Source organism: Pipistrellus kuhlii, unplaced genomic scaffold (assembly GCF_014108245.1).
Source record: "Pipistrellus kuhlii isolate mPipKuh1 unplaced genomic scaffold, mPipKuh1.p scaffold_m20_p_14, whole genome shotgun sequence".
NCBI classification, from domain to species: domain Eukaryota; kingdom Metazoa; phylum Chordata; class Mammalia; order Chiroptera; family Vespertilionidae; genus Pipistrellus; species Pipistrellus kuhlii.
The window spans coordinates 7,244,953-7,253,431 of record NW_023425449.1 but is presented as its reverse complement, the minus strand read 5'-3'; the positions used below and the strand labels follow the sequence as shown (position 1 = coordinate 7,253,431).

Sequence of the window (8,479 nt, the reverse complement as noted above, 5' to 3'; positions counted from 1 at the left end):
CCTTCAAACAGCCTGTGTCTTACAATCACTGCAGTAGTGATGCACTCCCAGAATTTAGCCACAAGAGGAAATCCAAAGTCCTGATAATAATTTAAGGAATTTATTTCCGTGACTATTCTCTCCCACCTGTTTATTTAGTCCATTTTATGGGCTCTAAAGCTACAGAAAGCTGTCACTCCAAAAGTCACCCAGTAACTTAGTCTCTGATCTGACTAAAGATGGAACATAATCTTTCTCCCAATTGCTACAGGGTGGTAGAAGCAGCAATTATTGTCAGAGTTTCAATCAACAAGGCAAGGCTAGAATTAACTGTTTCCTTTTTTTTTTTTTTTTTTTTTTTTTTCAAATGTAGTCCCTTATTCAATCTGGGCCACCACAAAGACAGACAGAAAGCACAGGGATATTTTTCTTTTGCATCCCAGTGCAAACAAACAAACAAAAAAAACCAACTGCTTCCATTTTTCAACGCTGAATGGCAGAAGGGAGGGACTTAAGTGGAAAATACAACAATATACTCCAATTTTGTTTTCCTTCCTGGTATCTTGGAACTGAACATCATCATTTCCTCAGTTATACCACCTTTACACCTTTTCTGTACATCTAAAACTATTCTAAAGTTAAAAGTTTGTGTTTAATAAAAGAACAGTGTCTTTAAAAATACTGTGTGCTAGCTGAAACCGGTTTGGCTCAGTGGATAGAGCATCATCCTGCGGACTGAAAGGTCCCAGGTTCAATTCTGGTCAAGGGCATGTACCTTGGTTGCGGCCACATCCACAGTAGATGATGATCGTTGATTCTCTCTCATCGATGTTTCTAACTCTCTATCACTCTCTCTTACTCTGTAAAAAATCAATAATATATATATATATATATATATTATTTTTTTTTTAATACTGTGTGCTAGCTGCTAATGCTGCTAAACAAATATATTTTCAGTTCTCCAGTCTACAGGCAGGTAGTCCACCTGGACCCCTGTAGTTAGGTGGAGCCATGTGACCATCTCCGGTCAATGAATTGGACTGGAGGTATTTCCAGGCATTACCATTAAAAGCTGCCATACCACACCACTTTCTTTCTGGCCCAGTGATTGAGAAGTCCCCAGCTAGTGGATGTCCCATAACCCTGGGCCTTGAGTGATGATGAAGGAGAAACAAACAGCGAGTCCCAGCTGACCACAGATGGACATTTGTGTGAGTAAGATATAATCCTTTATCTTTTAAGCCTCTAAGATTTGAGGGCTGCTTTTTCCCATCACCAAGCATACCCTGATGCAACATTCCAGGATTTTAGATAGGATGGTGAAATCCAAGTTTATTTGAGTGTACTCTGTGTGTGTGTGTGAGAAGTTTATATTAAATCATCCCTTATACACTACTTAGTATAACGGTATGTTATGCCAATGGTATGATGGTTTGGGAGAAGAATAAAGAAAATTTTCTAAACTTAGATGTGGAAATGGTCTCACGGCTTATGTAAATATACTAAACAACACTGAATTGTACACTTTAAATGGGTGCATGGCATGGTGTGAAAATATCCTATATAATAAAAGCCTAATATGCTAAGTGTCCGATTGTCCAGTTGGCTGTTCAACCAATCAAAGTGTAATATGCTAATGATATGCTAAGGTTGCGCAACCACTCGCTATGATGTGCACCGACCACCAGAGGGGCAGATAGTTGACCAGTTGTTATAACATGCACTGATGACCAGGGGCAAACACTTCAACCGGTAGGTTAGCTTGCTGCTGGGGTCTGGCCGATCGGGACTGAGTGAGGTGGCCCATACATGCCCTGGAGCCCCCCCCCCCCACCTCCCACAACCCCTCTCAGCTGGCCAAACTTCCATGTCCCTCTCTGACCCTGATTGTGCATCAGTGGGGTCCTTAGGCTTGGCCTGCAGCCTCTTGCAATCCAGGAACCCTCTGGGGATGTCAGAGAGCCAGTTTCAGCCAGATCCCACAGGCCAGGCCAAGGCACCCCACTGGTGCATGAATTCATGCACCAGGCCTCTATATAAAAGACTAAGTGACCGACTGTTGACTGTATGTCCATTAACCAACTGACTGACCGACCAGCCAGTACACATGACAGCACTGGCAATTTAAAAATAAACGTTGACTTGCACATGCATGATATATAAAAGCTCTCACTGGCACCAATCGCAAGGGTGTGTTTCTCAAAGCTGAAGTATTAACAGGATCTGCAGAAGGACAGGTTGTTCTGATTCCAAGAATTAATTTGTCCCCGTCTGACACTGGCCTTCCATTTAAATTAATTCGAAGATAGTTTCCCGTGATGCCAGCATTTCCAATGACTATTAATAAATCACAAGGACAAACTCTAGACAGAGTAGGAACAGTCCTACCTGAACCGGTTTTTGGACATGGTCAGTTATACTAGTATGTTGCTTTCTCTCGAATTCAAAGAGCGTGCGACATTAAAGTTAAAGTTGTAAATACTTCATCACAAGGAAAATTAGTCAAGAACTCTGAAAGTGTTTTTACTCTTAATGTGGTATACAGGGAGATATTAGAATAAGTTTAATCAATTTAGCAGTCATTGTTTTTATCACTGTTATTTTTATATCATGTTTTTGTTGTTTTTATATCATGTTGTTACTTTATTTATTAATCAATTTATATATTACTTTCATATACATTTTACTAATTTTCTTTTATCTCTGATACTTCTATTTTATATATATAAAAGGGCAAATAGCAATATTAAGATATTTATTTTAATTAATTTCCTTTCAATGTGCATGAATCCATGCACCGGGCCACTAGTATTTTAATAAAGCTTTTAAAAAGCAAGTAAAAATAAAGGTGTGGTTAGAACATTTTAGCTGAGCAATTATTTTTTAATTATACACTCTATTTTGATTCTTTTTATCTTTATTTATTGAAAGAATTACATAGGTCCTCCTTTTCCCCCCATTAACCTCTTCCAGTTTGCTCCCATCCTCCCCCAACCTCCTGCTCAAGCCCTCACCACCAAATTGTCTGTGTCCAGGGTTTTGCATATATGCAGTACTTAATAATAGTATTAGTATGGGAGAACAAAGATCTATGGAGGTTTTAATTTTAATGTAGTTCATCTATTTTTCATTTTGTTAGTTGTGCTATTTCTTTAGTCAGTTCTATAATAGAAGTTTGTGGTTTTCTAGGAATTTAATTTTTTGGCATATGGTTGTTCAATGTATCCCCTTGAGCTCCTTTTGTTTCTATAGGATTAGTAGTGAAGTCTCCTCCTACATTCCTGCTTTTTGTAGTTTGAACCTTCTCTTTTTGGTTTTGTTGATTTTCTCTATTCTTTTCCTATTCTCTATTCTATTAATTTCCATCCTAATCTTTTTTTTTTTTTCCTTCAGGTTGCCTTATATTTCATTTTCTCCTTTTTTTCTAATGTCTTAAAATGAAAGATAAGTACAGTAATTGATTTGAAATAATTTTTTTTTTAATTATGCATTTATAGCTATAAATTCCCAGTTAGCACTGCTTTCAGTGCATTCCATACATTTTGGTATTCTGTATCTTCCTTTCCACCCATTTAAAGTGTTTTCTATTTTCCCTTGTAATGTTGTCTTGAACCATTAGTTATTGAGAAGTGTGCTGATTAATTTTCACACATTTCGTAGCTTACAAATTTTCTATCATTGATTTCTAATTTCATTCCATTATGGTCAGGAAGCATACTTTGCATGATTCCAATACTTTTAAATATATTGAAGCTTGTTTTATGACTATCAATGTGCACTTGCAACGAATATATATATATTCCACTGGATAGACTAGAATGTTCTATAAATGTTTATTAGTTATATGTAGTTTATATTATTGACTTTCTGCTTGTTTTCATACCCACTTTTGAAAGTGGGGTATTGAAGTACCTAAAAAGTATTGTTCAATTCTTTCTTCAATTTTGACACATTTAGGCATAAACTTCCCCCATACTGTTTCAAATAAAGTCCATTTCTTTGGGAAGAGCTCACAGACCTCTCTCTACTTTGATGTCCTTCTTTCCCTGGCAAACCTCTACCTCATTGCTCCAGATCTGTAGGTAGGGAAAGAAACATGTTTTTCTCAAATGATAACTCTGCCTCAAGATCAGGTTGCTGGGCAAGGCAGCAGCCACTGGTCTTCTCAGTACCTCTCCCAGGATGTACTTTGTACCCTGGGAGAGGTACTGAGTAAGTAAGACAGGACAATGCCAATCAGGGCCCCAGTGTACTTGGCTGGCCATGCCAGGGGTAGACTTTTCACCCGGTGAGTGAGTTATGGGTAGAGGAAGATAGTCTGAGACCCAGCCACTCCTTCATAGATTTAAGGAGGGAGATAGATGCCCAAAACTCTAGCCTTTGAGGTATGACATCAGAAGCTTCACACTGTGGGGGTTTGGTGGCCTGTACCTCCCAAGGAGATAACATAGACCACACTTGGGAGCTATGGGGGAGAGGGGGCCCTGTGTTCTTGGCTGCACATACCTGAAGTAAAACTTTCATCATGCTGAGCTGGAAGTGGGGAAGGAGAAGGTTATGGCTCACATGCTACTGTGATACAGTAGTTTCCTGAACAAATATTTCTTCATTTATTTATCAAGCATAAATATACTTCCTTCAAGTACATTTCTAAATGAATGCCCTTCAGTAAATTTCCAAACATTTTAATATATTTTTAGTGATTTTTACCACTTATAATTGTTTCATTGGGAAGGAAATGTTTATACAGTTTATCACTCCACCATCCCAGAAGCCATCCCCCATTCATCTTAAATCGCTGTTTGAACTTCAGAAAGTTTTGATTATTTTGTCATGTAGTTTACATTATAAAATCCTCCTGAAGTTATGATATATTGCCTCCCTTGCTTTCTCTTTCATTCTCAGGCTGTTAACTCTATCAAAAAAAAAAAAAATCAAGGTAAATTAATCAGAAAAAATCATGATGGTTTTTTATTCAATACCCAGGAACTACAAGAACGCTGAACTACAACAGTTCTGGAATAACTTTTAGGATACATATGCCTATCTTATTTCATGTAAAATAAAATAAAAATTCATCTACAGTGTCCTTCCAAATTCTTTGTCTTGTTTAATTTCAAGTACGCTTGCAATGGTGTGCTTCACTTTAAGCTTCTCCTCTATGAAGCATTGACTATACACATATATCCAGAATTGTGATGCCACTGTAATAATCTAACCTAACACACCCAGCCGCATCTATTGTGAAGCAGACTTCACATCTTGGCCAATTACTTACCACTGCCATATACATACTAAATATTTTGCAAAATCTAATTTTTGCCAAAGGTAAACATATTTACAGCAATGCTTCTATTGCTCCCTATATTTTGATGGGCATTACAGAAAGAGCACTACACATATTTATAGTACCAGTCTTTCTGAATTTTAATTCATTTCTAGTCAGCTATATAAGATCTTGGCCAACTTACCTATCTGCAAATTTAATGAGTACACTCTATCCCATTTCATTAGTCATGAATGAAACTATAATATATGCCAACCAAGGACTGGCCCCAATAAAATTTCACTTGATCCTCTCTTCTGCTTTTAAGTTGATAGAAAAGCCATTGGTCAATCACTAAGAGTAACATTTTAACCAGTTGTGCACTCTCTTAGCAGTAGTTGGGTCTAAACCCAATTTTCAGGGTTTCTGAGTGAATCCATCCAAAAACTCAGGCTTACCACAATCTGGGGGACTCTGATAGGTAGCTTGTCCAAAGATAATGTAATTTAAACATTTTAATCGAACTATGTCCCTGTGTCTAGAAAATATATTAAGTAAGGATATTGGTTTCTTTATATGGGGCTCCACTTCTACCTGCAAGCCCAGATGCCCTTTAGTGAGAATGAGTGGCAATCACTCTAATCTAGAGAAGAGACAGAATTCATCTTGGATAGGTTAAGTATAAGGAGAGTATAGAGGTTTAATTTTGAGCTAATCTCAACAGGTAACTATTAACCTTCTAGAATACTATGTTGAGAACAATTTTGAAGGTACTTCTGGAGTCAGTGGGAAGAATGTTGTTGATCAGCAAGGTCCACCAGAATCTTTAGAGCACATGTGTCAAACACAAGGCCCGCGGGCTAAATCCATCCCGCCAGGCCTTGCAATGTGGCCCGCACCGCGCTGTCATCACTGCACTCCGCTGCGTTTCCATCACAATGACAGTTTATGACTGTTCAGTAAACCATTCGGCCCGCGATTTAGGCTGGATTTTAGATTTTGGGCCCTTCTCTGATTGAGTTCGACACCCCTACTTTAGAGAAACAGTCAGTAAGGATCAATATTCAATGGTCCTGATATTGCTTCTAGGTATATGGTGCTGTGTTCAATAAAATGGCCATTATTCATGCCATTTTTCTCCAGAGAGGGACAATCCTCATGAAGCTGAATTCTTTCAGAAGGCATGAAAAGTATGATATGAACATGCTATAAGCCATCCTGCTGCTCCTAGTTTCTCTTACTGAAATCATGGTTAAGCCATTCTGCTTTCCTTACACAGCTTGCCTGCAAATAATAACTTATCAGAAAACCCTTCTTTTAGATTCTGTAACAATTATTTTTCAACATTAAGAAAGACTAACAGGGAAAGACAGGAGTCCTTTCCACTCAACTGATGAATAAATTAACTTTGCCTAAGTGCTAGAGCTAATGAGTATAGTTCATGGTTGTTGGTACAACATGAAGATGTTGAGAAGAAAGCCAAAAATATCAATGCATAATGATAACCAACAGAATGAGTGCTTCCTAGGCATAAAGTGTCCGTATAAGTCAATTAGGTGCCTTTGTGATTTTTTCATTCTCTAAACTCAGGAATTGTTAGGGATAGGGATAGTGACGCCACCATGTTATCATAAAGTGGTCAACTTGAAGAATTTTCATTTATTTGAAAGGAACTATAAATTGGTGTCATTCTCTAGACTCTCAAGACACACATTCAGGCCTCATGACAATATTTTTAGTATAGTTCTGTCAAGCTCATATAACCTACTTCTTCATTTTCATTGTAGTTTAGGGTTTTAGTGATAAAAGGGTTTCGGGGCCAAAATATCAGTTTTACTAAGGTATCCTGATTTAAAAGCAGCTGAGAACACACAGATTGCTAAATTTTTCTCTTGAGTCTTATGTTCAATGTTTCTAGTCTCAGAAATGTTCCAGTTTAATGTGATCGAAACCAGCGCTACTCAAAATGTGGTCAGCAGACAAGACCTGGCCCATGGATTATTTGTTACTGATTGGTAAAAAGTACAAAAATTGAGACTAGGTGCTTACCAGCATCTATCACAATTTGACAAAGAAGCTTTATTTGCATCTTTTAATTGCAAATTAGGGATTGATCTTTGGATATCTTTGCGTTTTTGTTTCATTTTAGTACTGATTTATTTTTATCATCGTTTGTATAAGAATCGGTCCACGACAGTTTGAAAATGAGCAAAACTAGTGTTTCACCACAGGTAGTTTGAGATAGCTGAGCATTCATTTCTGCCCTCTGCTATCTTCCCACCTCATCTGTGAAGGCAGATGAACAAATGTAAATTTTCCCACTTATAATTCCCATAAAAGATCATTGTATGTTCTGCACTCGTTTTTGTATTTCTGAGTAACAACTTGTCACAAGCTTCACAGCTTAAAACAACATCCGTACACTAGCTCATAGTTCTTTAGGTCAGAAGCCTGGCTTGGCATGACAGAGTTCTCTATTCAGGATATCCCATGGCCAACATCAAGGTGTTGGTTGCCCTGAGTTCTGGGCTGGTGGCTTTAGGGAAAGTCTGGTCCCAAGCTCATTCTTGTTTGAGTAGCTCCTTGCAATGGTAGGCGGAGGTCCCCTTTGCTTTGCTGGCTGTCAGCAACTGCCTCCTCTCAGCTCCTAGAACCCGCCCACAATTTTCTGCCACTTGGCTTCCTTCATCCTTAAGCTGGTAACAGTACATGGAATCCTTCTCCTGCTTTAAACCTCCAACTTCCTCCCCTGTGACCTAAACCATGTCCTTAGGTCAGGTCCACATGGATAATCTCCCTGCATTAAAGTCAACTGTGCCTTGTAACACAACCTAATCACAGGGTAAAATCCATCATCTTCACATTCCCGGGGATTGCACGGCCTTGTACTCCACAGGGGGGCAGGGTGGGAAGAGGGGGCACGTTGAGGCCATCTTAGAATTCTGCCTACTGCGCGTTCTGTTGAATTTCATATCTGCATTTGGCAATGGTTTCCTTTGAATTCTAGCCAATAAAGACTCTTAGCTATTAAATAGCATTCTTTACATAAATCTATCCCTTGTTTGGAGGATGTCTTTCTCTGTGTACAATAGGTTAAAATTGTTTCATTTCAATCACCCAAATGATATTCGCTCAATACATTCCTGTTAAAAAAAAAAGAAAGAAAAAGGAACTGCACCTGTATACTATCTATAATAATAAAAGCATAATATGCTAATTAGAGCAGAGGAAATC

General features: G+C 38.2%; 1 pseudogene; it reads right to left on the bottom strand.

Annotated features, from left to right (window-relative positions):
- Nucleotides 1-344: 344 nt before the first annotated feature.
- LOC118718734 lies at nt 345-479 on the bottom strand (annotated as a pseudogene).
- Between the last annotated feature and the right edge of the window lie 8,000 nt (nt 480-8,479).